Genomic DNA, 27667 nt, shown 5'->3' on the forward strand with positions numbered 1-27667 from the left:
CCAGTCAACTTCATGAGATGCTGCTTCACACCAGTTAGATGCCCAGCGTGAACCTGACCCACCGTCACAGGTGTTGGCAAGGCGGGCGGGGGCGGTGGGGGCGGTTCGGAGCCTTCCTGGGATGTGAGCAGGATGGCAAGAGGGCGGAGCCACGGTGGGAAGTCGCCGGGCAGTCCCTTACGCGCTTCCAAGTCAAACTCCCGTAGGACCCACCAATTCTGCGACATGGGGCAGACCCAGGAGAAGTGAGAGTTCACGTTCACGAAAGCCTTGCACCTCACGGTCCCAGTGGCATTCCCCGTAACAGCTGAAAAGCGGAACCAGCCCGGATACGCATCCACGGACGCGAGGGCCCACGAAGCGGGCTCCAGCCACCCCACAGCATACTGGCCGGCCGTGAGAGGCAGCGAAGCCTTGTCACCTGCGGCGGAAAAAAGGACCGGAGGACGTCGTGAGACCCAGCGATGCCGTCACAACAGACTGCGTGGCGTCCGATTCACTGCAAAGTGTCAGGAACTGGCAGATCCAGACAGATAGAAGACAGATCTGTGGCCGCCTGGGCTTGGGGCATGGCGGGGTGGGGATGGGGGCGGGGAGCCATTGCTACTGGGAACGGGGTTTCTTTTAGGGGTGCCGAAGACGCTCTGGAACCGTCCAGCGCAGACGGCTGCCCAGATCTGAACATCCGAGAAACCATCGAACCGCACTTTCAATGGATGAGTTGTAAGAGCGAACACAGCTAGTGCAGAAACGAAAATGAAAAACACCAGACAAACAAGCCAGCAGGCCCCCCGGCGGCCCCCCCACACCCTCCCCCTCCGCCGACTCTGAGCGGCCCCGCGGCGTGGGGGCCCGGGAGGCCCCCGCTGGCCCGGAGGGCCGAGCTCCTACCATGGCCTGCTGCACGGCCCCCAGGTTGGACATTTCTCATGGTGAAGGCCCGGGAACAGGCAGAGCAGGAGTCCTGTGCAGCTGGGGTTGGGGGGAGGGCGGGGGCGGGGGGGTCTGGAAGCCGTGCTGCCGAGATGGAGGCTCCCACGCTCCGGGGCCAAGCCGACGTGACTAAAGTTAAACAGACCCCATGCCACTGCGGGGTCACCGCTCACTCCGTGCTGTGCGCCGAGCCCCTCACCGGGGATGGCAGCCGTGGTGGGGGGGGGCGGCGGGGTAGGCAGCCCCAAAGGTAATTTGCACACGGAGTTTATAAGGCCCCTCCGCTCTTTTAAACATATGCTTCTCTGATTATAAACAGCTGATGGCTCACAAGATTCAGATTTTCCAGCAAGGCTTCCAAAAAAAGATTACACTCCCAGCAGAGAAAGGTGACGGGGTGCTTTGGTGTGGATGTAACTCCAGCCACGTTCTCCAGGGCTGGAGCCGCCCCTGATGCCAGGCTCCGAACATGTCACATCTGCAAACTGTTGGCAGCCATCGACGTGTCCCGAGGACTCCGGCCCCAGCCGTGGACCCGGGGAAGGAACAGGGTGCGGGAGACTGAGCCCCCATCTGAGACCAAACCCCCCAGTCTCCTTGGAGCTCAGCCGCACAAAGCCCTCACCTCCTGCACGTAGACCGAGGCCGAGGGCTGAGCCTCCGGGCTGCTGGCCGCCTGGTGTCTCCCAACAGATGCCCTTGGGAGACACCAGCTGGGCCAATGCTGACCCCATGTCCCAGCACCCCGCCCTCCACAGGAATCTGGGGAGGGGTAAGGGTAGATCAGAAATGCTGGCCAGGACCCCTCACCCAAATGAAACTCAGGTTCACTGCCTTGCCTAGTTCAGCTTGGCCACGCTGGGGTGCAGGGGGTGGGCTGCAGACCCCAGGAAGGAAGAGATTCTGCTGAGAACGAGTTCAAGGCCAGTCTGATTTGTGGCTGGTGGGTGAGCCCGGGCCCGGGAGTGGCCCTCTCCCTGCCAAGGAGACACTCTGAGGTCACCCTCAGTTCCGTGAAAAAGCACTGTGTCCAAATGGAACAGTCAATGAGCAAGAGGTTTCTGCTGGGGGAGTCTCGGGAGGCAGGGGGCCTGGCACCTGTGGGGGAGCTGGCTGAGGGGCGGCCCCTCCCACACTGGGCACCGAGAGTTACTGCAGGAAAGATGGGGCGGCGCATGCGGGTCGGCACCCGGGAATGGGGGCAAAGGCGCGCCCGCCCTCACGCCCCATGAGCACCGTGTCCGCGACGGTGCGTCCCGAGCAGGTTGAGAGGCCTAGAAGCCACATGGCAGAGACGGAAGGACGGACAGACAGAGCCAGTCCTAAGGGGCCCAGAGGAGAGCCCAGCATTCATATCTGCTACTTGTCCCTGGCCCTTCCCCGCCCTGGGGTCCCCATCACCACGGCAGGTTGCTGCCAGGACTGAAGGCGTCACCGTCACAAAGTCCTTGCTTGGACTGGGTGTGACACAGGGGTCACTGTGCACTGTCGCTTAACTAAAACAGGCCAGGCTTCCCCCTGCCCCGATGTCCCCGGGGCTACTGTCCACCCACACAGAGCCTCCTGCCATCACCCTGACGGGCCTGTTCCTGTCATATGGCTAACGGTGGGGGTGGTGGTCATCCACGAGCCGGGGCACAAAAAACTAACCCAGACAGAGCTGGCTGCCGAGCCCCCTCTCCGGGGCCCTCGTCGTGGAGGAGGCCTGCATGGAGATGGTCAAGGTCAGTCCATGGGCCCACAGGCCGCGGGTCCCTGAGGAAGAGAAATGGGCTGGCCACTGCCGGCCCCTGAGGGCGGGGTGCTAGAACGGAGGCGGGAAGGCAGAGTCGCCACTACCGCGAGGGTGCCTGCCGGCCTCGGCTGTGTGCCCTTTGAGGCGGGCTGGGCAACGGGCCAGTGGGGACCTGCTCAGAGACAGACAAAAAGGCACCCTGGCGACGGAGCCCCCCATCCGGGCACCCTGGAGGCTACCTGGTGGTATAGGGTAGCCGGTCACCAGCCTCAGGAGAGGCAGGCAGCGAGCGCCCTCCGTCCTGCCCACGTGCTGGCGAACTGGACTTGCGTGTTCTCAGGGGAAGACGGGAGTCACCTGTTACAGGTGCCACGTCACGTTCTAGCTACTAGGCTCTCTCACTGTCACAGATTCCGGCCCCCCTCCCCAGCTCAAACCCCAAAGCCTCCCTGCGGCCCAGAGACCGCCTCCCGAACTGCAAACACCCCTCTCACAGGCACCCCAGGTGAGCGGCTGCTGGCCTGGAGGGCGGAATTCGAATCCCGGGAAAGCAGAAACAAGGCTTGTGCACAGAGCTCTCTCCCCTGTGCCCAGATGCCACCACCCACTGGTAAGAGTGGACAGGCGGGCCCAGCTATCTTGGCTACCCTGTCAGGGGCCAGATTGAACCCAGCCCGGGCAGCCAAGTCAGGTAGCTGTTGCCGTGTAACAGATGGCCCGACCACGTCACAGTTTCAGGCAATGGATGTTTATTGTCTCACGTGGTTTCTGGGGGTGGGTCTGGCTCAGGGGCCCTTGGGATGTTGGCCAGGACTGTGGCCACTGGATGGCTTGACCGGGAACGGAGGATCCCCCGCCATGCTGGCGGGCCCGTGAGGCCGAGGGTGGGAGTCTGCTGTCCCTCACCACTGCTGCTTGGGCGTCCTCCCAACATGGTGGCCAGTGTCCCCCGAGGAGGGATCCCAGCCGGAGAGCAAGGAGGCAGCTCCGATGCCTCTTATGTCCCCGTTTTGGGAGGTGGTCTCGGACATTGTCCCCGTGGCCTGTTTATCAGAAGCAAATGACTAAGTCCGAAAAAAAATATCAAGGAGAGGGAATTAAGCTCCGTCTTATGAAGGAAGGTGTCTCAGAGGCCTCACGGACAGACCTGAAAACCACACGGCCACATGGTACCCCAGACAGGGGCGTACCCCAGAGCCCCTTTCTCCTCATTCTTGTCTCTTTTGTCCGGGTCACAGCCATCCTCCGAACCCCTGGGCTCAACGAGAGCCTCCTCCCTCGGTCCCCCACGGCCTCTCGCGGCCGGCCAGCTCATGCCCCCCGTTCCCCCGAGGCCTGGTGGCCCCCCTGAGTAGCCCTGCCCTCTCCAGGCAGAGAGCCAAGGACAGACGGGTTCTCTGCAAGGATCTGCTCTCACCCAACTGTCGGGGAAGGTCCTTTGACATTAAAAAGCAACCTACAACCACCGTCAGGGCACTGGAGACTGGGCTTCCTGTCGACGCTTTTCCCAGAACCTCGGAGATAATGGAAATTCTTTCTGAGAGGAGCCTGGCGATGCCAACATCCTCCAAGGCCTGGAAGCATCCTGCCCCGAGAGCTGGGGAGGTTGTAGCTGAGGGGCGTCTGTGCCAAGGGCCGGCCTGTGCAGGAAGTGGGGCACAGGCAGGCCCCGGGGCGCTGCGCGGAGGGAAGGAATTGCCTCTGGAAGGTGATGGTAGAAAAGACTCTCCGGGCAATGGGTCTGGCAGGGCCCGGCTCCCTCTGCTTTCCCACCCCCCATGCCTGGCACCCAACCAGGCCCCAAGCAGGTGCTCAGAGACAGCTGCTGAGTTAACCCGCATCGAAGCGGGGGCTCTGGGAGAATCGGGGTCAGCTAATCACGGCTTGGCTGTACAAGGCCGAAACACACACACACACGGCACAGCTGCCCTCTCGATGGGAAGTGGCCCACATCCCACGCCGCCACTCACCAGGAGCGCCCGGGCCCACGACCCCCCCACCCGCTGGGCGTCGCGTTCCTGCTGACCCCAGGGCAGGAGAGCAAATCTGCTGGTGGGGACAGCCGGGGCCGACACAGCGTGATGGGCTAACGGTCCTGCTCCACAACCCGTCCTGCTGTGCTGCTCTGGGAGACGCGGTCCTGTGGGGGCCCAAGCTTGTCACGGAACTGGGACCAGGGGAAACAGGACCCACGTTGGTCACACGCAACACTCAGAGCCCTGTGTCCCGCCCTGGACGCTGGGAACTTAAGCTGGGGAAAGGCACCGGGATAAACCACGCCAGAGGGGTGACCGTGCCCCGTAGCCGTGGTGCTGGTACCATAGCGCAACAGAGGGCGGGCACGGACCTCCGATGTAGGTTTCCTAAGATCCTGTCCCCCACCCCGACTCTTCAGCTTCCTTCCACACCCTCCTAGGCCACCTGAAGCCCTCCGTGCCCTCAGCCCCAGGGTCCCGCCAAAGCCACCTCCTGTGGGAACCCCGCATGGCGGCCTCTAGCCCCTCCGCGGGCGGCACGTCCTCCAGCCCTCCTGCCTCCCTCACAGGGTGGCGGCAGTTCTCTCTACGGGCAAGACCTCCTTGCCCCCCCATTCCCACCTCCGCTCCCCCATGCTCTGTCCATTCAGCAGCCGGAGTGGTCTTTCCAGAAGGGAGAAGGGGTGCCCTTGCCACCACTCTCCCCAAAGCTCCCAGAGACACTCCCCGGCACGTCCTCTCCGCCATGGCCGGCAAAGCCCAGTGCGGCCCGGAGTCTGCCCCTCCTCACTGGGGGTGAGCCGCTCCAACGTGGGGAGCACAGGGCAGGGAGAGCTCTGAGCGCAGCGGGGAGGGTGTGCCGCCCGTGGGTGCGGGGCAGATCTGTGGGGGGAGGAACGTGGGGTACCGGGGTCAGGGCTGCGTGAGAGCAGGGCGCCTTCCGTGGGCCGGCACACCCAGAGCCCTCGGCGGGGACCCGAGGCACACGGAGGCCACAGCAGGAGGTGCTCTGGAATGGGACGTGGGAAGCGGATCCTGCAGACTTGCGACCAGCAAAGAAGCTGCTGGATGGCCATGAGGGTCCCGGAGACCTCACCCAGGACAGCCGCGGTGGTGTGCATGCAAGTGTGTGCGCCGGTGTGGAGGGGCCGCTGGCCCTGGGGACATGGACACCGGTGGTCCCATGCACGGGCTGACCCGAGCAGCAGGCGCCTCGGCAACTGCACCGGTCACTCAGGGGTGCCCGGGGGCCCTCAGCCCCCTCCACGTTCCAGTCCACTTCCGAGAGCAGCTCAGGGCAAGGACCTTTCCTGGGAAGAGGGTGCCGAGGCGGCCACGTGGCCCTGGGCCTCTCTGCTTCAGCGGAAAGCAGCTCTCTGGGAACCTGGCTGAGTCTGAAGACGGTTCCGCCCTTCGACTCCGGGGGTGGGAGCGCGGTGGCGGGAGCAGGGGGGCGAACCACGGCCCAGACCAGAGCCCAGCTAGGGCCTGCAATGTCCCCTCACTCGGGTGAGGGGCTCCCACCCACCCAGTCCTTCCCTCCTGCCTTGCCCTGTGGGAGGAGGGCTGCTGTCCCCCCCACCCCGCCCCCGCCGGGACACCCGGGGCTCTGGGCCCCATCTGCACTTCTGTGTTGGCCAACGCAGGAGAATTAGCTCAGCGACTTCCTCTCCTAATCCCCCACCCCCATTCTAAATACCTCGGAATCAAGAGAAAAGCCGAGTGGACGTTTTGAGCCTAATTCTCTTCAGCTGTGTGTGCGTGTGTGCGTGCGTGCACTTGGGGCAGAGGCCTGCGAAGGGACCTTCTGAACCCCGAGCATCAGTACTGGAGGGAGTGCAAGGAGCGTTAGGTCAGCCCTGCCACGCACAGCTGAGACAAGCCAGATGCCCTCTGTCACACGGGAAGCTGGGGTGGAGGCCACCAGGTGCCTGGGCTCTGTGCCCTGCTCCCGCCCTGCAGTCCCGAGCCACATCCCGGGGTTTCCAGGACTGGAGAGGCCCCAGGCTGGCCTGGGCTCACCAGGGACCCCAGCCCCACTCAGGCGGAAGCTAGCCGAGCCCACCACCCCCCTCCTGAATTCTGATGTGCCAAAGCCAGCTCCAGCCGCCTGCTCCCCCCCCCCCCGCCAGCACTCCTGGCAGCCCCCCGGTATCCCCCAGGCCAGCCTGGGGTCCGCCCAGCCTCACATGCTTCTCCAGCCAATTCCCACGTGTCTCTTGTCTCCCGACGAGACAACAAACCCCTCTCAGTCTCAGAATGTTTTCCTCTGTGTCTCCCCCAAAGGACTAGAGCAGGGGAGGGGGGCTGTGTGGGCACACAACAGGTGCACAGGGGCCCTCGGGCGGCACTCGCTGATTGACGGCGCCCCATGTGCGGCGAGGGGGTGAGGGCTGAGGACTGGCCTGCATGTGACTCCGAACCATCCTCCCTGACCGCTGTGGCAGGCTCCTCGGCCTGGCTCGAAGCACTGCCCCAAGAAGACAGTCCCACAGTCCCACGGGTGTTCAAGATGCCGTGTCCGTGGAGTTTCACCACGAGGCTGTCTGTTGGGAGAAAACCCACATGTGTAGGATCTCAGGCTCGGAGGTTGGAGGGCTCAGTGGGGCACAGCCATGAGGAAACACATACAAAGGAACCTGGATGCCCAGGAGATGTGCCCCCACCCAACCACACGACTAGAACCCCAATTTTGTTCAGAGCAGATCAACTCCATTTTCACAATTAAAAAAAAAAATCAGTTTTCAAGGTGAAATCTCAGTCAACACTGTCACTCTTTTGGAAGGGGGACCACCATTTTAAGCAGACTGGCTTTCAGTGGCTTTTTATGCCATGCTCAAAGGCCTTGGATAACAGAATCCAAACAAAAAAGCTGGGGAACAGCTGGCGTTCATGAGTAAAGACTAGAGAGATCAGCTATTGGAAAGAAGACGCAGCTCCCCAGAATCACCTGGGACCAGTGTGTTCTGACACAGAAGATTGTCCAGAGCATCTTGAAAACTTCTTGTCTGTCTTTCCTGTTGGAATATAAACTCCACGGAGGCAGGAAATCTGTGAAATCACTCTGAGGGTCTGGGGCTCCCACTCCCCTGACCTCCCTGGGGAAGTGGAAACAGACACACCTGGAGAATGTCCGGCGAAGGGGCTTTGCCTCCCACTGAAGGGCACAGAAGGCCACAAGAGGCAGAGGTTGGAGGCTTACACCACTGGCAGCGAGAACCAGGGCAGTGCCCGAGGCTGCCATCAGCTTCCTGTTCGACCCCTGCTTGGCTGGTGGGTCCTCCTGTTCTTGTGTCAACAGCTGCACAAGGCTGGCAGCATCCCTTCTCCCTCCCAGGTAGGAAGCCCAGGGCTGTACAGTGTGGGCCTCCACTCCAGTCCCTCCCTGCCATTCTCTACCAGGGCAGAGGGGACCAGTGGTCACTCTGGGGGAGGAGGGGGAGGGAGGCTGGGCAGGCAAATGTGGTAGGAAGGTGGTGAGGCTTCTGTCAAATGTCCCGACCTAGGCTTGATGCACAGCCTTCCCCTGGGCTGGTCAGGGGACAGAGGAATGGCCAATCTGGCTTTGCTTGTGAAGGTCAGAAAGAAGCTGTAGACGTGTGAAAAGACAACACCATGTCGCTCTTTCTCCTCCAGGCTGAACCATAAAGAAAAAGCAGACTCAGTCACCCTTGGAGAAATTTCTGGCTCTTTGTGTAGACACATATTTCAGGCAGAGCAGTTGAGATGAATGGTCTTATTGCTTGCCTTGGGTGTGGGGCTGGCTTCTTGCTTGGCTGGCTCTAGCTTGACTTCAAGGGAGGGGGGTCAACCCTGGTTGGGGGAGAATGGGGGGTGACAACTTCTGAAAAAATACTGAGTTCACAGAAGGTCTGACTTGCCCTGGACACGCATAAAACCTCAGTAGAGTGAGATCCCCATGAGGACAGACTTCCCGATGGCTGTTTGTTACAGACTGTTGGTGTTTATGGCAGTGTCTGGCACCCAGGAGGAGCTCAGAAGGTAAGTGGAGAGGATGGATGGGTGGATGGGTGGGTGGGTGCGTGGGTGGATGGTTGGATGGGTGGGTGGGCAGATGGAGGAATGGATAGGTGTGTTCCTGGGAGGGAGGGTTGGTGGTGGTTGGACGGGCAGGTGTAGGTAGGTAAATGACCGATGCGTGGGTGGGCAGCTAGGTGGGTGGATGGATCGGTGGGTGTGTGGACAGTAGGGAAGACAGTCCACAGACAGCGGATCCCGCCTCCAGGCTCAGGAAGATCCTCAGGAGGAAGCTGCCCTGAGAACTGTAGCGGTCCAGGTGGGAAGCTGACCACCGGGGGCCCCTCCTCTGGGGTGACCTGGGCAGGTCCCCCCTTTCAGGATCCCGCCTGTGAGAGTCTGGGCACCCTCGTCTCCAGGTCTCCTAAGGGGTGAACAACAGCTCGTCCGCAGCAGAGGCCCTAAGAGCAGCACGGACGCCGGACGCGCCCTGCCTGGTCCCCAGAGGGGGGTGGGAGGCCGCCCGCCTGCCCGCCTGCCCGCGTGGACCTGCGTGGGAAGGGTCTGCAGAGGCCGTTTGCGTGCGGAGGGCTGGAAGTGTGCCGCGGGGCACCCACGCGGGCGCGGACGCGCGCCAGCCGCCGCACGGGCGGGTGGACGCTTGCAGCTCGGGGTGGGGTGGGGTGGGGCGCTGCACGTGGCACTCTGGCCGCCCCGCCAATCCAAGCCCCGGTGGCATCGGCCCTCGTCCCTCTCGGCCAATGGCAGCGGGTGACACACTGCTTTCCGCGCCCGGCCAATCAGCGCGGCGGCACGCGGCAGCCCCCCCCGCGGGCGCGTCCAATCCGCGGCCGGGCAGCCGCCACGTCAGCCGGGGTCCGGGCGCGGCCGGCGGCTTCGGGCAGACCGTCGCCCCGCCGCGCAGTCGGCGCTGAGCTCTCGGCGGGGCCGGACCGCCGTCGGGGCCGTCCGCACGGCCGCACCCTGCGCCCGCCCGCCCGCGCCGAGCTCCCCCAGCGCTGCGGGCGCGGGCCGACCAGGGACCGCGGCGCACCGAGGTGAGCTCTGCGTCCGGCGGGCGGGGGCCGGCGCTCCGCTCAGGGCCTCCGGGAGAGCCGGCCCGGGGCGGGGGGCCCGGTCCAGCGTCCGAGGCGGGGCGGGGCCCGCGTCGTGGTTCCGAGTCCCGGTCCGATCTGGAGCCGCCCTCACGGTCCTGCCTCGCGGATCCGAATCCGGGGGTCGAATTCCGCGCCTGGAGTCCGCCTCGTGTTTTTGAGTCCGGGTCGGATTCCGTGCCTGGAGTCCGCCCCGCGGCCTCGCATCGTGGTTCCGAGTCGCGGATCAGAGCTGGGGCCCGCAGTCCGCCCCGTGGCCCAGCCTCGGGGAGCAGAGTCGGGGGTCGGAGCCGGGGTCCGGAGTCCGTCTCGCGGTCCCGCGTCGTGGATTTGAGTCGTGGATCGGAGCCGGGGTCCGGAGTCCGCCTCGCGGTCTAGCCTCGTGGTGTCGAGTCGGGGGTCGGAGTGGCCGTCCGGGGTCCGCCCCGCGGTCCTGTATCGCGGTTCTGAGTCCCGGGATCGGAGCCAGGATCCGGGGTCCGCCCCGCGGTCCAGTCTCGCGGTTCTGAGTCCCGGGATCAGATCCGGGGTCCGCCCTGCGGTTCTGAGTCCCGGGGGCGGAGCCGGGGTTCGCCCCCCCTCGCCTCGCCGCGGTCCAGTCTCGAGGTTCTGAGTCCTGGGATCGGAGCCAGGATCTGGGGTCCGCCCCGCGGTCCAGTCTCGAGGTTCTGAGTCCCGGGAGCGGAGCCAGGATCCGGGGTTCGCCCCGCGGTTCTGAGTCCCGGGAGCGGAGCCGGGGTTCGCCCCCCCTCGCCTCGCCGCGGTCCAGTCTCGCGGTCCTGCGTCGTCGGGAATCCGTCTGGGTCCGACGTTCTGATTCCGAGGCTCGGGGTTCCCGCTGCGGGGTCCGGGCAGTCTGCCCGAGTGAAGGCGGGAGTTCGCGGGGGGAATCCGTGTCCACGTGGTGGTCCGAGTGCGGGTCGGGGCAGCGATCTGCGTCTGCGCGGGGAGGCCGCCTTCCTGCCGACGTGGCAGACTCGCGGCTGGGCGGGCTGGGCGCGCTGGGGGCGGGCTCCGAGCCAAGATCCCGGCCGCGGTCCGCGACTGGGCTGCGCTGTGAGTGGGGGGGGGGGGCTGGGGGGGGTCTAGAGTCCCAGTTAGATTCCCAGGTGGGAGGAGGGGCTCTGGGTCGGGGCGGCTTCCCGGGATTCGAGCCAGAGTGGTGGTTCCGAGTCAGGACTGGACGCTCTGGAAGGTGCTGGTTCCCAGTCAGGTCTGGGTGCGGAGTCCGACTCGGAGATCGCGGCTGGGGTTTGGGGTCCGAGTTGGGGATCCCAGTCAGAAGTTGGAACGGAGGTTTCTGGTTGGGGTGGGGATTCTGAGTCACAGCCCGCTGGGAGTTGGGTTTGGAATCACGGGTCTAAGTAGGGGAGGGGAGTGCGGAATGGAAGTCTTGGTCACGCCCGGGATAGAGTCCACGACTGGAGTCACGGCTCTCAGTCTGAACGGTAGCGGGGGACAGCCCGGGACTTGGCTTCCCCTGAGCCCCAACCCCAGTGTGCTCAGCATAGCAGACGGCCTTTTCTGCGAAACGGGGATGAGTGCCTTCGTCCCGCAGGACGGTTCTGGTCGTGGCAGGCATGAGCTCCTCCGCGCCAGAGCTCTGCCTAGACGGACAGACGCACGGAGAGCCACCCCGGACAGGACGTTGCTAGCACAGTAACGCTCGCATTTTGGGTACATTTGCCGGTCCCTCTCTGTACTGCGGTGCCCGTGATGGACCGAGAGCTCCCAGGAGGGACTTTTCTGTTGTTCTCTGCTGCCCCCCACACCCCCCGCACCCCCCCAGCCGAGAGCCTGATGCACAGCCTTGCAGGACTTGGGGAAGGAAAGCAGGCAGGATTAACCAGATTTCCATGGTGTCTCAAATGACCCATCTCTGCACCTGTTTTCCAGATACTCACTGGGAGAAAAATTTAAGGATTGGGTTGCTTGATTACGGTTCTATTTTAATGTGTTTCCAAACATGTTAAAGAGAAAAGTGGGCCTGTTTCAGGATTTATGCTCCAGCTAGAGGGATCTTTTAAATTGGGAATCAGAGCATGTCCAAATTCAAATAAGGAGAACACGAGAACATTATGAACTAGTTCCCTCGTGGGTGCCGAGGTCCCACGCACACCGTCCGCTCACCGAGTGCGACAGTGTGCTACAGCGTTCTTCGACAAGGGGGATTTCTCCTAGGAATGCAGAGATGATCCAATATCAGAAACTCTACCCGTGTAATTCACCACGTTAAGAGACCAGAGGAGAAAAACCATATGGTTCTCTCAGTAGAGACAGAAGAATTACACAGTTCCAGGCCTCTGCCTCATTTTAGGGCGGGGGGGGGGGGGGATAGCACTTAGCCAGCCCGGACGAGAGGCCCCGATGTGATACAGATTCTGTACCAACGACTGGCTTTTCAGCAGACTGTCTCCGTCCCTTCCAGCGGGGGACAAGGCACAGGGGCCACCACAGGCATCCTCTCCCCTCTCATGAGGGAAGGGAACAGAGCCAAGGGGGAGGCCCGGGAGAGAGGGAACCGCCCGTCCCGAGACGAGAAGCCTCTGCTTCTCGGACAAAGTGTTGAAGTCCCCAGAGCACCTGGTTCATGTGGGCTGGATCCGTGGGTGGGTAGTTAGCCCCTCGGAAGCTAAACCTGAGAAACATGAAAAACCGAACCCAGGGCCATCCGGGCATGGATTCCGGCGGGTCACGCTTCCTTTGGGAAACTCTTTAACTTTGTGAGAGTGAGAGCAGAGCAGGCAAATAACGTCCGAGTGTTAGGATGAAAGTGGTTTTGACCTTGGGCGAAGGCCTCCAGGGCTCTCTGGGGTCCTCAGACCACACTCTGAAAACTGCTGAGCTGCGTGAAAAAGAGTCAACTTTTGCAGAATGGAAAAGAGGCGAGAGCAAAGGTTTGGGGACAGAAGATCGACCCCCCCCCCCCCCCCCCCCGCACGTGAGCCAGTGTGAGTGAGTGAGAAGCAGGAGAGAAGTTACAGCAGCAACACTTAAGCCCGGTCAGGAATTAACAAAGAAGACTTTTATGGAGAAAATGTAAAAACTCTGCTGAAGGAAGTAAGGGAACACGGACTGATGCGGAGACTGTCCGTTCTCTTGGACGGGGCGGCTCAGCCTGAGAAGGGGTCAGGGTTTGCCCAGATCTTTTAGTGCAGCTCTGCTTAAACTTCCAGTTGGGGTTTTTGAGGAACTTGACAGACATACTCTAAAGCGTGCGTGAAAGGAAATGCTCTGCAAACACCAAGTGCACCCGCGGCAGGAGGACAGAGGCGGCCTTGTGCCCGCAGACCCCGGCGCCCGCTCCAAGCCTCAGCAGCAGGAGCGGCGGGGGACGCCGGCCCAGCAGAGACGCCAGAGGCAGCCTTGCCTGAGAGGAAGGTGGCCTGAGACCAAGGTGGTGCCGCGTGGCCGCGGGGACCACGCGGAGGACGACTAGGGGAAGCTAGCCCCGAGTGGAGAAACCAGAATGCGGATTCCTGCCTGAGCCGCCTGGGAAGAGCAGCCTCCGAATGGACAGCAGAGTTGCTGCTTGTTCACTAGGACAGTGGGGGGGGGGGGCAGGGCAGCAGGCCGGTGGGGGGAGAGTCACCTCCAGGCCTTGGGAGCCTGGGGCGGGGGCGCGAGGGGGGTGGGTGGGGGTGTGGAACGCAGTGCCCAGAAAACACAGCTTCAAACGTGAAAGTCACAGACTCGCAAATAAAGTGTTTCTGCTGCATCAGTCGGTTGTGGTGAAGTACTTTTGGGGAGCCTCTGAGACGGGGCTTGTGTTCACTCTCACTCACGGGACTCTGCCCAGGTCACTGATGACAGACGGCGCGACACTTGAACAAAACCGATAAGCGGCCGACGGCTGCCGCACACCCGGCCGTCCCGCAGACCACAGAGAGGAGGACGGGGCCCGACCGCAGCAGGCAAGTGGCCGCGCTGGCCGTGGGCGGGTTTGGGGGGAGGCGACGGGGGCTCCTTAGCGATCAGAGGCGCGGACGAGAGTGAGGGGCGCTCTTCCGTGAGAGAAGAATTAGAAAGTAGGATCCCGCCAAGTGCCGGCAGCGACGCAGGAAACAGGCGTCCCTGTGTGCTGCAGGTGGCCGTGCGAGACGGGCGCAGACGCTCCGGACAGCCTTCCAGCACTGCTTCCTCAAATAAAATCTTTAATACCTGCGGCCCAGCAGCTTCCCTCCCGGGGAAACAGCCAGAGCGGCTCTCGGCAGAACAACGAGGGGCTGTGTGTGCGCACTGGGCCCGGCCCTGGCGGGGGTGGGGACCTGGAACCGGCGCTGTGGTCAGGGGCGAGGACTCGATGTACACTTCACGGACCGGAGACCTGCGCAAACACGGCGCTGAGAGGCCCCGACGCCAGACAGCGAGGGCCTCAGTCCTCGGCTCTGTCCAGAAATTCAAATGACCGCCACCCACCCGAGCTAGCTGATGGCCCGTGGGGGACCGGGGCACATGCACACGACCGTGTAGCAAGGGGACGGCGGGGGTGGCCGTCCCGGGCGGGTGGAGGCGGGCGGCGGGTTGCGGGGGGAGCGGAGACGGGATGGAAAAGCAGGGAGCAGAGCGGAGCGCTGCCAGCCCCCCACCGACCCTCGGAGGGGGACCGCGTCTCGGGGGCTCAGGGCTGTGAGGCAGCCCACGGCCTGTGCACTCGAGTCCCCAGAGCCGAGGAGGAAGGAATGAGAGCTGTCCCGTCCTCTGCTACCAGGTACCCTCCCGTGGGTTCTATTTCTAGGAAATGGTATTCAAATTCCATCAGGTTTTACAAGATCCGCCCTGCCCACTGTCCTTCTCCCGAGTTCCTGTCACGCCAGCCTCCTGCCTCTTTCCCAAACTGGCCAAGTGCCTTGGGGCCCGCGCGCCAGCCCCCCCGCCCCCTCCGCCCGGCTGCCTCGTCCCTGGGCACTTCCTCCTCCCCTTTCTGGTCTCACCTGAAACGCTGCCTGTCAGCCCTGCCAGCCGCCCCCGCGGGGGGCCCCGGGAGCCCCCCCACCCAGGTCAGCCCTGGGCTGCCAGCCCCACAGATGCGGGCCGCCCCCTGGTATTTTCTAGTCCCCGCGTCTGCCCCCCCAAGAAGGAGGCCTCCCGAGAGCCGGGGTCTCCTCGTGGGGTCTGCACGGCAGCTGAATGGCTTCATTGATGTGTGGAGCAAAGGAAGAGGCCAGGCCAGGAAAGTGTGCGTCCATTTTCAGAACAGAAAGGAAGCAGCCGCCGGGTCCTTGCTCCTCAGGCCAGGGGTTCCCTGCCGCAGCACCGGTGGCGCGTGGGGCCGGGCCGTGCTCTGCCGGGGGACTGTCTTTCACCTTGAGGGCGGGCAGCGGCCTGCTGGCCCCCACCCAGGAGACAGCAGTAGCCCCCTGACCTTGTGATCAGTAAAACTGTTCACAGACATTCCCCAGGGCCCCGTGGGGCTAACCCCAGGTGAGGGCCTGCCTGAGGCCAGCTTTGGGGACAGGGCTCGTCTCTGCTCCGGCCCCGGAGGCCACCAGAGCCGGCACCCCCGGCCCCGTTCTCTCAGGGAGAGACCCTGGAGCAACCCCTTCCCGGGCCGGTGGTCTGACTGCAGTCGGGGGGTGCTCAAGCCCCGTGATCCCGTGGGCTGGCCCCTGGGGCTTCAGCCGCGGATGCAAAGCGTCCCCGGCGTGGGCGAGCGTGGCTGGGCAGGATCAGAGGTGGCCTGGACAGCGGTCAGGAGGGCCTTCTCAGCAACGCCTCTTAATGCAGACAGGCGAGTGAGTGGCTCTGTGTGGCCGGCAGGCCCGGAAGGTTTGCGATGTGGTCCAGGAGGAGGTGGCGTCCTGCCTCCAAGCAGGCCCGTGTAGGGAAGGGAGGCCTTCCTTGCCGGCGCCATGTACCCCCATGCCGGCCGGCCGGGGCAGGACTGGGATTGGGGGGGACGGGAGTCCGGATGACCCAGGGTCAGCCAGGAAAGCTCGGGAAGGCCCAGCGGGCACCCACTCCTCAGCACTTCGGTCCGCCCAACTAAAGCCTCTGCTGGGGCTGGGCGAGCCCTTGTTTGCAATTTAAATGTGGCCTCATTTGTGGAAGGGTCCTTGCTCCTCCGAAAAGCCGTGTGCTGGGGCGGGCCCTCCCCAGCAGCCGGGCCTCAGCCAGGAGAAGAAACTGATCTAATAGGCCTTTCTCCCGCTAATTGTAGCAATTAGTGTCACAGAATGGGGACTCCCTGGGGGGCCAGTGCCCAGCACACAGGGCTGTCCCCAGCTCCTCAGGCTGTAGCCCAGCGGGGCCTGCGGGGGGGGGGCCCCCACCAACATCCTGGCCCCAGTTCAAGATGGGGTGGGGCGGGGAGGGGGGAAGCCAGGCCGGGTGCCCTGGGGGGTCGCAGCAGGGGTGCGCTCGAGTGGTTCAGACCAGTGGGCCACACAGGTGACCCTGGCCCGGGACGGGGGCCCTCCTCGTCTGTACGGAAGGGCGGACATGAAGAGCATCTGGGGGTGCGACAGGAAGTCGCCTCAGAGCGACTGACTTCTAGACTGGGTGGAGGGGGGCCATGTCCCAGTGTGGCCAAGGGGGGTCCTTTCCCCCACACCCCCCCCCCCCACAGGGGAGCTCCTGCTCCTTCACTCGGTTCCCAGAGACCCCGTCCGTCTGTCCGGGAGCACGCACGTGCCACGGTGCCACATGCCTCCTAGCGACACAGGCCACACGTGCCACAGTGCCACATGCCCGTTGGTGCCTCACGCCACCTAGTGACACAGGCTTCACACACGTGCCACGGTGCCACACCCCTCACTACCACACAGCCCTGAGTGGCACAGGCCACGTACCACGGTGCCACACACCCCCTAGTGACACAGGTCACACGCACATGCCACAGTGTCACATGCCCCTGAGCAACACAGGCCACACACGTGCCACGTGCCTATGAGCGACAGGCCACGTACCAGGATGCCTCACGTGCCACACGCCTCCTAGTGACACAGGCTGCGACGCAGCGGACTTTGAGGCTTTCTCAGGCAGTGCGTTGTGTCTGAGAGGCAAGGCCGTGACCACGGCCCCACTTAAGAGATTCAGTCAGTGAACAAGTCTTTGTCGGCTGAAACAGCATGTGACACTGGGCACCGGCCACTGGCCCAGGCTGAAGGGATCTGAGGGCCCAACGGAGCTCGAGAACGTGTTTTCCTGCACCTCGAGGAGTGTGCTCTGCGGGTAGAACCGCCTTGAACAGGGTCTGCACCAGGAGCCAGTCTGGGGTTCTAGGAGTTCCCTTGGGGAAGCTGGGGAGTAGGGGACAGGACAGGGGCTGCAGGCAAAGGGCCCTCTGGGGGAAGAAGCCCATGAAGGGACAGAAAGAGGCTGAGGAGGAGACGTGCGCCTGCGGGAAGGGCCGGACCAGAGAGGCTGCCGCGGAGGAGCTGAGAACAGCAGCAGCCACGGAGAGGTCCCACTCAGGGAGAGACCCCCCGCCCCCCCTCCCAGGCCCCTGTCGGATCCGCCTTATGGAAGGATTTCCTTCCACTCAGTGCAGGACTGAAGGTGACGGCCGCTGGCACGCCCAGTGATGGGGGCAGAGGGGACACAGAGCAGTGGGAAGCGTGCGGGGACCCCAAGGGGCAAAGCTGGCCTGGCAGGGTAAGGGGCTGACATGGGCAGCCTGGAGGGGGACGTGCCGCCAGGGACGGTGGGGGCTCTGGCGCACACGGCGGCAAGTTGGGGTGCAGGGACCCCGGGTGGGGAAGTGCCCGGGGTTATGGACGAGAGCGGTGGGGCAGGTGATAGGAGTGCGACTCTGGAGTGTGGGGGCTGAACTGGAGAGACACTTGGGGGACTGGGACCCACAGACGTGCGGGAAGCCGAAGGTGCTGGGGCAGCGGCTCTGGGTCACCCTTGCGAGAGAGAAAAGCCCTAGGTGGGGCCCGAGGTGGGCCCCGAGGAGCTCCGTGTTTCGGGCTGGCAGGGCGGGGCGGCCTGCGCGGGAGACAGACAGGAGCCCGGGCAGGAGGCGTCCGTCACCTGCCTCCATCACGGTCTCTGGGACCGTCACCTCTGTTTCTCTGACTCTGGGCCACGGATGGCCACTGACCTACACCTGGCCCCACGGGCTGTGCTGCCCACGGCTGCCCAGGACAGACGCGCTGTCCTGCTTCCTGTCGTTGTGCTTTGGGAACCGTGGCGCAGAGGGGCTGTCCCCACAGCACGTGCGGGAGGAAGCCCGGTCACCCCCGCGGGGCGGCCTCGCCCTTGCCGAGTGGTTTCAGAGCCTCACGGGGTGGAAAATCCCCCCAACCTTTTTGGAAAGCTGAGAAACGGCCTTGAATAGGGCCGGAGGAGAAAACGAAGAGCCTATCAACGTTGGAGCCCGGGAGGGGGGCAGGGCGCTTCGCAGACCCCACGCAGACAGCACTTTCCAGCAGTTTCTCGGCCCCAAAGCCTGGACCCAGAGACCCAGCAGGCCGGCTGTTCACGGGGGCGGCGGCGGCCGCCTTCCCGCTCAGCCTCCCTGATTCACAGTTCGCACAGGCCTCCAAGGCTCAAAAGGGGTTAAGTGCAGAACCTGCAACTCCCCTGCTTGCTAATTTTTAAACACAGCTGAGCCCTGAGCGCCCCTCCCAGAAGTCCCTGCGAGGGACTCTGCCCAGCCCCCACCCCGGTGTCGCCAGGAACCCATGCGCCTCGAGAACAAAGGCTCCCCGTTCCCTCCCTCCCTCAGCTCCCCCAAAGCCGCTCACTCCTCCCACACCTGGCCACTGTCCGCACCCTGCGCTCCCGAACGAACCTTCAAGACTGGCCGGAAGGAGCTGGACCTACCCCCCGGGACAGAACCCCCCACCCCGCCCCCGGGAGCTGTGTCTCCCACTCCTGGGCCTCTGGCACCGGGTCCCGGCAGTGGGGGGTGGCCTCCAGGGGACCAGGACCATGGCCCCTGGCCCGAGGGCTCCAGGGACCGCACCTCGGCCTCAACCATTCAGACCTTCTAACCGCCGGCCTCCGTGCGCCCCCAAGTCCTAATACCGCAGCCCGTAGCTCCCGCACCAGCGTGCACCCGCGGACCCATCCTGTGCCCCCCTTGGCCGCACGAGGCCTGGGGTTCTGTCCCCTGTTGTCACTTCTTGTTTCACCCCCGGCCCCTGTAGCACTTTCTTCGTGATGGGGCCTGCGGCCCTCCCCAAGGCCCCGGGACCCGGCCTCTGCCCTCACAGTCGTCCCACGCCTGGCCCTAGGTTGTTCTCAAGGGAGGGAGACAGAGGTGTTTCAGGATGGCCACATGCCATAGGCCAGACAGCCACCCCAGCAGCGTCCTCCACTGTCCAGTGACTCGATGTCCTCACGTTCGACTTCAGAGAGCCCTTGTGACAGCCCCAACGGGGAGGGAGGTGTAGCCTGGCCGAGCGTCCCGCCCAAGGCCCCCAGCCCTGCCACGGCAGAAGTTAGCCAGGTTTCTGCGGAGACCAGCCCACCATGCCCTCTCGTGAACAGGGACGGCTAGGGGGCCCTTGTCAGGCCCCATCCTGACCTCGGAAGGCAGACGCAGACACTGTGGAAGCTTCTGCCCTGCCACAGAACCGGGGACGGAAGCGAGGCAGGGCCGGCCCAAGCAGCCTGTCCCCAGGTGCCACTAGGGCCCGTCCCTGTCGGTGTCATGGGGGAAGGCAGCCCGGGAGCCCAAGAGGCCCGCCCTGCACATGCAGGGCTAGGTGCCAAGAGGGATGCCAAAGCCCGGCTGGACCCCTGGGAGGGCCAAGTGCTGCCCGAGAAGGCATCCTCTTCCTGCTCGAGCTGCTGGGAGCCAGATGCCACCCCCCACCCGGCTTCCCGTCAGCAAGTGGGACCGTGCCCGGTCCAGGTGCAGAGGGCCCTGTCCCCAGCAGCCACTCCGCAAGCGCCGCCCGCCCCGCAGGCCACTTGCCTGTTGTCCCACCCGTTCCTGCCGCCAGGCCGGGGGCCACCTGTTGGCTTCCGTTGTTCCCGAAATGTGTGGGTGTCGGTGAACCCAGGGATCTCCCACTAGCAGATTTCTACTCGAGTCTCTAGTCCATCACTCATTCTGTTCCCCCTGTGCAGGCCTCGTGCCGGGACACGGGGGCGTCTGACGGGCCCCTCTGCGAGCCCCTAGACTGGCAGGCCAGGCGAGGGAGCACCAGGTGTGGAACCTAGGAGGGATGAGGCGCCAGGGCAGGGGAGAGAGGGCTTCTCAAGACACCGGGCATCTCTAGCTCGGGTGGGAGGCCGAGGAGAGGGCGGCCGTCTCAGGGGCCTGTGTGCCGGCAGGCAGGGCGCTCCTCCGCCTTCTCCATTTCCCCTGCTGGGGCTGCTCCTACCCCCTCCGGGCCCTCTTCCTAGGCCACCAGAAGGGCCTCAAGCTGGGGGCGGGGGGCATCCCAAGAGTGGTGCTGAGTCCTGGGGTCAGGTGGGAGATGATTTGCAGGTGCCGATAGGAGCACACCCCAGGGGCTGGCTTCAAAGTCGCTTCTCTGAGTCCCCGACACCAAAGGCAGCGGGCTCAGCGGGTGTGAACCTTGAAAAGGGAGGGTCCCCAAAGGGTCCCTGGGTCTCTGGGTCACCTGCACCTCTTGGCTTTCCCTTCTCAGGGTCCCAAAGGCAGGTGGGGGCCAGACCACCCTGCCCCCAGGCAGTCGAGCCGTGTGCAGGGCAGGAGGGAGGTAACCGCTGGTCACAATCCCACAGAAGGTACCCCCGCTTCCCAAGCCCCCAAGCGTTCCTGAGAATGGCACGCTGGGACTGTCCAGGGGCCTCAGTTTCCCCACCTAGACAGAAGCTCATAGAGGCACCTCCCTCCCGATCAGACTGGCCAGTTGGGAGGGCCTTGTGGAAGTGAACGTGCCCTCTGCCTCGAAGCAGACCCTCCCTCTCCCCCTGGAGCTCTCTGCGACGGCTGGGGTTTTTCCACTGGCCTCCCTCTCAGCCCCGCTGGGTCCTCTGCCTGACCCCAGCATGCCCAGGCCCCAGAAGCACAGACTCCGGTCGCAGTCGAGCGAGCCCGCGCGCAGACGGGTGCCCACCCCTCCCTCACACAGGAGACATCAAAGGGAAGCAGGAAGCAGCGAGCCTGGCTGACCCCAGCCGGCAGGAGAAGTCCAGACTCATAGCCGAGCCCGGGGCCCCACGGCTGGGGATTTTCCACCCCATCAGGATTTCCGCAGGACACCCCGACTCTGGCCTTTGAGACTCCTCAGGAACAAGGTCTGGACGGGATCGTACTGGGCCAGGTGGCTCAGGAGCATGGCCGGGGACCCCTGTCCTCGGTCTCCCCAGGCTCTGCTGGCTGCTGGTTCATTTGTGTCCGTATACCACCCTAGGCTCTGGGACCTGGTTCCCAGAACAGCCCCAGGGTGGGCAGGAACACAGCTGGATAGCTGGGCCCTTGGGGGGTGTGCACTTAGCAGAAGCCCCGCAGAGCTGGGCTGTCCAGCCCGCATCCCACTGCCATCAGGGAGCCCAGCGTTCCTGCACACTGTGCATGCAGTGGGCCAGGCCGGGGTCGGGTGGCTCCAGGGGCCTGTGTGTCTCCTGTTCAGGACATCAGTATCACTTTCTGGGGTCCCTCTCTACCTGTTGCTGAGACTGCCAGGTCTCCACACCGAGCTCCGACTCCCACCCCAGCGAGCGGCAAGGGGTCCCCGGAGGAGGACCGGGCACGTGGGTGTCCCGGAGGCTCTCCTAAACCTGGGTTGGCCTCTAGGCCAGCCAGGGTGGCCATACCCCAGGGTCTGCCAGCCAGCGGGGAGCGCACCCGCGGCCCTTTGGCTGTTGGGCGGGGGTGGGCTGAGGAGACCAGGCTTTATCGCCAAAGGCCGCTAGCCCTGGGGTGACCCTGGGGCTGAACGAAGCATCCCTCCACACATACACGTCTGCCATCAAGGTGGGGACCGACGTCTGGTCCAGCAGCCGGGCTCTGCACCGCCCGGAGCTCAGCCTAAGAGCAGACGCGCTCATGTGGAAAGTGCTGGCAGCGAGGCTTGCGATCTGGTTACAGCAGCTGTCTTCGCGGCAGCGAGCGGCCCAGCACTGGGAGCTGTTGTTCCGGGCTCGAACGAGGCTACCCTGGGGGTGGGTGGGGGTGTCTGTTGGTGGGAAGTGTTTCAAAACAATCACAGAAACTTGGCAGGCAGGGGCTCTGGGCGTTGGGATCTGGGTCTCCTGATCAGGGGCTCGGGGACGCCCCGCCACGCCCAACCGAGCATGTTCCTGCCCCGGCCAGGCCCGGTCCGCTGGAGTCTGGGGTCTGGCTTCCCAGGCCAACAGCATTCCTGGGGTGGGGACCTTTGTCACATGCATCCCCAGGCCCGAGGAGGGTCACATAATGTCCGGACGGAGCCGCTGGGGGGGCTGGAGGGACATGGGGTGGGCAGGCACAGCTGTGTTCTCAGGGAAGCACGAAAACCCAGAATGAGGCCTTGAGACGGGTTGAAGGCCCACACTTTGCCATCGACACTGACCCAGCGCCCTTCTCTGCTCCGCCGTCCGTCTGACTGCCCGGAGCCTGAGGGGGGCTAGAGCGAGCCCCACCCTGACTCTGCTGGGAGCGGACCGAAGCCCGCAGTATGCACGCTTTGCCCGTGGTACTCAGGTGCTCTGGCGGGCTCGTCCATAGGGACCAGGTGGCCTCCCCTAGCCCAGGTGATGGCCGAGCCCCTGGTGTGCCGCCGGGAGGCCGTCTAGGAACCACCCTTCTCCCGAGTAGCCATAAGCCCCCAAAACCCAGTCTGCAAGGCCTGAAGCCCACATGGGGTTTCTGAGACTCCAGAGTCTAGGAGGGGCCTTTGGGCCCTTGAGGGCTTATGTCCCACCCCGCGGCGGCCACAAGCTCTGGTTACTCTTGTGGTGCCCCGCTGCCCAGGGCCTGTCAGGTGGGAGGCACATGGGGCTTCCTGCCTGGGGTTCAGGTCTCTGTGCAAGGGGACATGCCGATACCAGTCCGAGCTGTCCCAGGAGGCGCCTGTGTTCAAGCCAGCAGTGAGAGGGACCCGGGAGGCTTGTCATGGGTGACAAGCAGCAGGACCTTAAGAAAACGGAAGCTGCTCCACTCCCAAGTCCGCTGGAGTGACTCCGTATCCTGTGTGGGTCAGGAACACAGGGTGCCCTGATAGAAAATCTGCATCCTGGGGAGCTCCCTGGAGGAGGCTGGCCCCGGGCCTGCCTTGCGGGGAGACCCCAGCCCTGCCCATGACCGGAGCAGCCCACAGGGCAGAGTAGGAGGCAGCCGGTTCCCATGCCCCTTCTAGAGCGGCCCTCCCCCACCCCTGGACCCCGCGGCCACCAGCTCCCCGCCTGGCTGGCCAACCTCTTTTTCTCCTGGGAGAGCTCAGCCTCGGCTTCGGGGCCACCGACGCAGGACTTGCCTCCCGGCCAGGGTCACTGCACCAAGAAAGCAAACCTAGTGCCTTTCCAACGCCTAACAGTGGGAGTGGGGAAAGAGAAGGGAGGCCAGCCAGAAAGTTCTGGAGCGAGGTCTACCAGAGCCCGTTTCCCAGTGAAAGAGGCGGCTGCGGGGAAGCCGAGGAATCCGCGAGGGCAGAGCCCACGTGACCCCGGGGGCTTGCGTTGGCCCGGCAGGGGGTCCCGGGTCCCCTTTCTGCACGGCTGGGCCACCTCACAGGAGAGACATGGGGTCAGGACTGGGGACGTCGCTGCAGCCACGGCAGCTCCCCTCTTGTTCAGTTAGCCGGTCCACCCAGAGGGCAGGGGCCACGGCTGGTGAGCGGACAGCTGCCTGCCTGCTGGCGGAGGCGGCCGGCCCCCGCGGGCACCGCTCTTCCTGCGCCCGGCGGCGTGGCCCGTTCTCAGGGGAAAGGCCCTCTCGAGAGCCGCTCTGAAAGGCTTCCCGAGCGGCCGGACCAGCTAATGAGTTATTTGCTCTAAACAATGTCTTGATAAAGGGGACGGAGGGAGTTAGCCGGTGTTGACGAAGGAGACGCAGGGTTGCCAGGGAAATGCTCCTAAGTGGACAGAAAGAAAAGACAGTCGCCGCGTCCTGTCTGACTAGGAAAAAGGCCGCGGAGCGCGCACCTCTGGCCGGCTTTTGTGTTTGTGTTTGGAAGAGACAGGCGGCCGCGAGTGTGGGGCCGCGGCGAGGACGCCCACAAAGCGGATGTGTGCGGAGCCCGCGGCGGCCGGGGCCCAGGTGGCCGGCTGGGCGCTCGCCCCGGGAGACGGCGCAGAGGGGCCCCTGGGCCAGGGCGCGGGGGGCGCGGGGGGCGCAGGGGGCGCGAGGGGCTCCCGGTGGCATCGGAGTCGGAGTCGGAGAGCGGCCGGACGGAGCCGTGCCCTGCAGCGCTCCCGGGCTCGGGCCGCGGTTGGGGGCTCTCGGGTCTCTAACGCCTGCTCCGGGATAGAAATCTCTGCGTCTGTCAGCCGCCCCACATGTTTGCCCAGAACGGAGCAGAACCGTCTTTGATGGAATCACAACACGATTCCTGCTCTCGCTTGACCCGTCAGAGCCCTGGGGCAGCCTCCGCAGGCCCTAGTGCCTCGCGTGGAAACCCTGGCCTTGGCGAGGCTCCCCTTGCAAACTGGAACACCCCTGCGCGTCCTCAGGCCCGGGGGCTGGGGATCGCCGGAGCCGCCCCTCCGCCCCTCACCTTCAGCTGTCACCCGCCGTGTCCCAGCCTGCCAGGGGGTCCCATTCCTGATGCCGGTCCCTCCCCTCACCTCCTGAGCTGCGGAGAAGTACCCTGCGGACGGGAGGGTCGAAAGGCCCCTGGTTCTCAGGCTGGCAGGAGGAGGCCTGCCATGGGGTGTGGGGGGAGACGTCCTCTCTGCCGGCAAGACAGAGCTCTGAGCCCAGCCTGGTGGCAAGGAGACTCCGGCCTCTGCGCGCGCAGCCCCTGAGCCCCTCCCAGGTGCCCACACCGTCCTCGCGGGAGCGTCCGCCCCCCCAGCCTCAGTTTCCCGATCTGTAAAAGCCGGAGTGGCCTGTACATACTAGGCCCCCAGAGGGTCGTCGTCGTGAAGGCATCTGATCTCCCTCACTTCCAGGCCGGCAGCAGAAGGGACTGGGCCTGGGGGGAGGGGTCCTTTGTGATCAGAGACCTTGGGTCGACTCTGGACTCACAGCGGCCACGGCCAGCGGAATGTGACCAGAGCCCTGCAGGAAGGGCAGGGGCAGGGGAGCTCCAGAGTGTCCCCAGGCCGCGCCGAGGCCTGCCGCAGGCTACGTGGCAGCGGCCCGGCCCGGCCCCACCTGCCTCGCTTACTCATTCACTCTTGCTTCATCAAACATTCACAGAGGGGCCGTGAGGGGCTCCACGTGGATTAAGCCCGAAGATAACGACACTGAGCCGAAAGGTCTGCTTCTGCCTCCCCCGGCCCCTCGCGCTTGCCGGAGAGGCCAGCGAGCCCTTGAGCACAAACAAACAGGCAGTTATCCATTAAGAGTGGGGGGTGGGGCGTGGGGTTCTCAGCGGCCCAGTCTGCGGTAGCGACATTTCAGCCAAGACCCAGAGGGTGCGTCTTTCCCTGTCTGGGGTTAGGCGAGAGGGTCTGGGGAGCTTGGCTTGTTTCAGATGATACCAGGGGACAGTGGAGGAGCCGCCGTGACTCTGTTAGATCCACCGCTCAAGGGCACCATGGGCTTGGTGACCCTGGGCCGTAGCCTGCACCTTTCAGGCCTCAGGTGGATCACATATAAAACAAGAGTGATAATACTCCTGCATCAAAAGCTGCCCCGATGGGCAGATTAGTGAAATCGTGTTTAGAAAGCGCAGCGCCTGGCTGAGGGGAGTCCAGTACTCTGGTTCTCGGAAGACTATTCCTCACCTCAGAGCACGTGCGGGGCCCGTGAGTTTTCCCTTCGCCCGGATGGCAGTGCCGCGCCTCCTTGGGAGCACCTGGCTGCCCGGGGAGCGCAGACCAGGCCCGCAGAGAGAGCGGGGACTGGCCTGCCCGGCTCCCGCCGGCCCCCGGGCCTGCACGGGGCCTGGGGTGCTCATGCACCCCCTTCCTGGCCGGAGAAGAGAGGCGTCCACCTTCCGCTTGCAGGACATCGTGCTGAATGTTCTCAAAGCTTCTCAAAGCTCTGACAGCCTGGCTCCTGCACGAACCAGCCCTGGGGGCCGAAGTTATAGACTGGACCTGCCCCCTTGCCCTTAGCTGAGTGTGTGTGTGTGTGTGTGTGTGTGTGAGAAGGTCGGGGGCTGAGCAGGGGACATCAGAAACCTCCAGAAACATGAAAGGCAAGCTCCTTCCAGGCTTTGGGGGTTGGCCCAGCCTGGACCACATGGGGGTCTTTGTGAAGCCCCATATCCCATCAAGGTAGCCTGAGGCCAGGAGGTTGGCTGACCCCCCCTCCCCCTAGAAGTTTCATGGGGTCCCCATTCTTCCTCTGCAGTTACCCCAGCTCCAAGAACCCATCCTCTCCGTGAGGGTGAGGAGGGAGCTCGACTAAGGGTCACATAGCTGGAGGCAGACGGAGCTGGGTGGGCTGGTGGGGAGACAGGAAGTCCTGGGAGTCCTGGCTCGCCTCGCGGTCCCCCGAGGACGGCCCCCGGGCTGCCCCCCCGCCGGGCTGCCCCCCCGCCCCCCGCGGTTCCCCGAAGCCCCGCTTCTACCCGCCAGGGAGCTCACTTGCTTCCTTCTACTCCAGGCTTCATCAGACGTCAGCGATATAAAAGGACTTTCTTTCTCTGCCCTGCTAGTATTCAGAAATGGAGCTGTTGTCCAAGAATGCTCTCACAAGAAGGCAATCCTGCCGATGGTGACCGCATGGGTGAATGGGGGGGGACGCTGAAATAAGCGACGCAGGAGGACACAGGGCGACACCAGTTGCATGAAGTGTCCAGAGCCGTCAGACCGCAGCGGGCGAAGGCCTCGGAGGTGGCAGGTGGGCTGGGGGCCGGTCCCCCCGACCCCTGCGCAGAGGGTCAGCCCTGCAGGATGCGTGGGTCCGGCGCTGGGGACTCCAGGGAGCGGCACTGCACAGTGTCGTCCACAGGCTGCTGGGAGGGCAGGTCTGGGGGAAGTGCCCGTCTAAAACAGTAATGATGCTGACGATAACCGTGCCAGTGAGAGCGGCAGCGAGACGGAACTTGGGGAGCTCACGGTCGCTTTAGGGCTGAGAACGCGGGGACCGCCTCATGGGCGCGCTTCTCCCCAAACTTCACCTGCGGACACGTTACTGACGTACAGATCTGGTCGGTCAGTCGTACCGCAGTAAAGCAGCTTCAAAAGGGAAACGAAAAGCAAAACAAAAAATTCTCACAGAAACTTTGCTGTGAGAGGCTCATTTAAAGTGATCCCCTTCTGGATGAAGGCGCCCAGAGCCGCCCTAACAGAGCCGGAGCCCCACGGGTGGTCACACCTCTTCCCTCCACGAGAACCCCAAACCCCGCTAAAAATCGGCTTTGAAGATCCAAGCCCGAGCAGCATCACACCAAGAACGCGCGTGGACACCAGGCAGCCTGGGGGGTCTCCAGGGAGCCGTGTGGGGCGCGAGCCCGTCGTAGGAGGTCCTACAGCCTCGGTCACTTACAGAGTGTTCTCGTCAGGACAGACTCGAAATGCAGAACAGATGGGTGGCTGCCGGGGGCTGAGGACACGGCGGGGTGGGAGGGAGTGCGTACGGCTGAAGGGGTGACATGAGAGACTGTGCGGGTGACAGGAGCGCCCCTGGGTCACTGTCTGGATCCTGCTGATCCTGCTGGCGATCTAAGCCTGTGGTCTGCAAGATGTCGGGGGGGGGGCGTGCGTGGGTAAAGGACACGTGGCATCAATTATCCCTGATTGCATGTGAATCTGCAGTTATCTCAAAATAAAAAGTCTAATTAAGAAAATCATGATCCCCATGCTAAAAAAATCAACAGTCCTAAAAATACCCAATAATGAATTTTAAAATGTACAGAATCCGTACAAACAAAGGGCTGAAAAATATTGAGGGATATTACAGCTGTCTTGAACACAGAGATAAACTTGCATGTGGCTAGAAAGGCTGTTTCTATAAAAAAGATGTA

The 27667-nt window shown here is 64.0% G+C and overlaps 1 protein-coding gene and 1 long non-coding RNA gene across 6 annotated transcripts in view; one reads left to right on the top strand and one right to left on the bottom strand.

Moving 5' to 3' along the window:
* KCNQ1 (potassium voltage-gated channel subfamily Q member 1) overlaps nt 1-27667 on the bottom strand; it is a 307863-nt gene that overhangs the window by 124162 nt on the left and 156034 nt on the right. The window lies entirely within an intron of this gene.
* Nucleotides 9788-13656, top strand: LOC116598813. The gene is made up of 2 exons (XR_004289162.1): nt 9788-10239; nt 10344-13656. It is a non-coding gene; the product is annotated as an uncharacterized LOC116598813 (long non-coding RNA).

This window comes from Mustela erminea, chromosome 9, assembly GCF_009829155.1.
Source record: "Mustela erminea isolate mMusErm1 chromosome 9, mMusErm1.Pri, whole genome shotgun sequence".
NCBI lineage: Eukaryota > Metazoa > Chordata > Mammalia > Carnivora > Mustelidae > Mustela > Mustela erminea.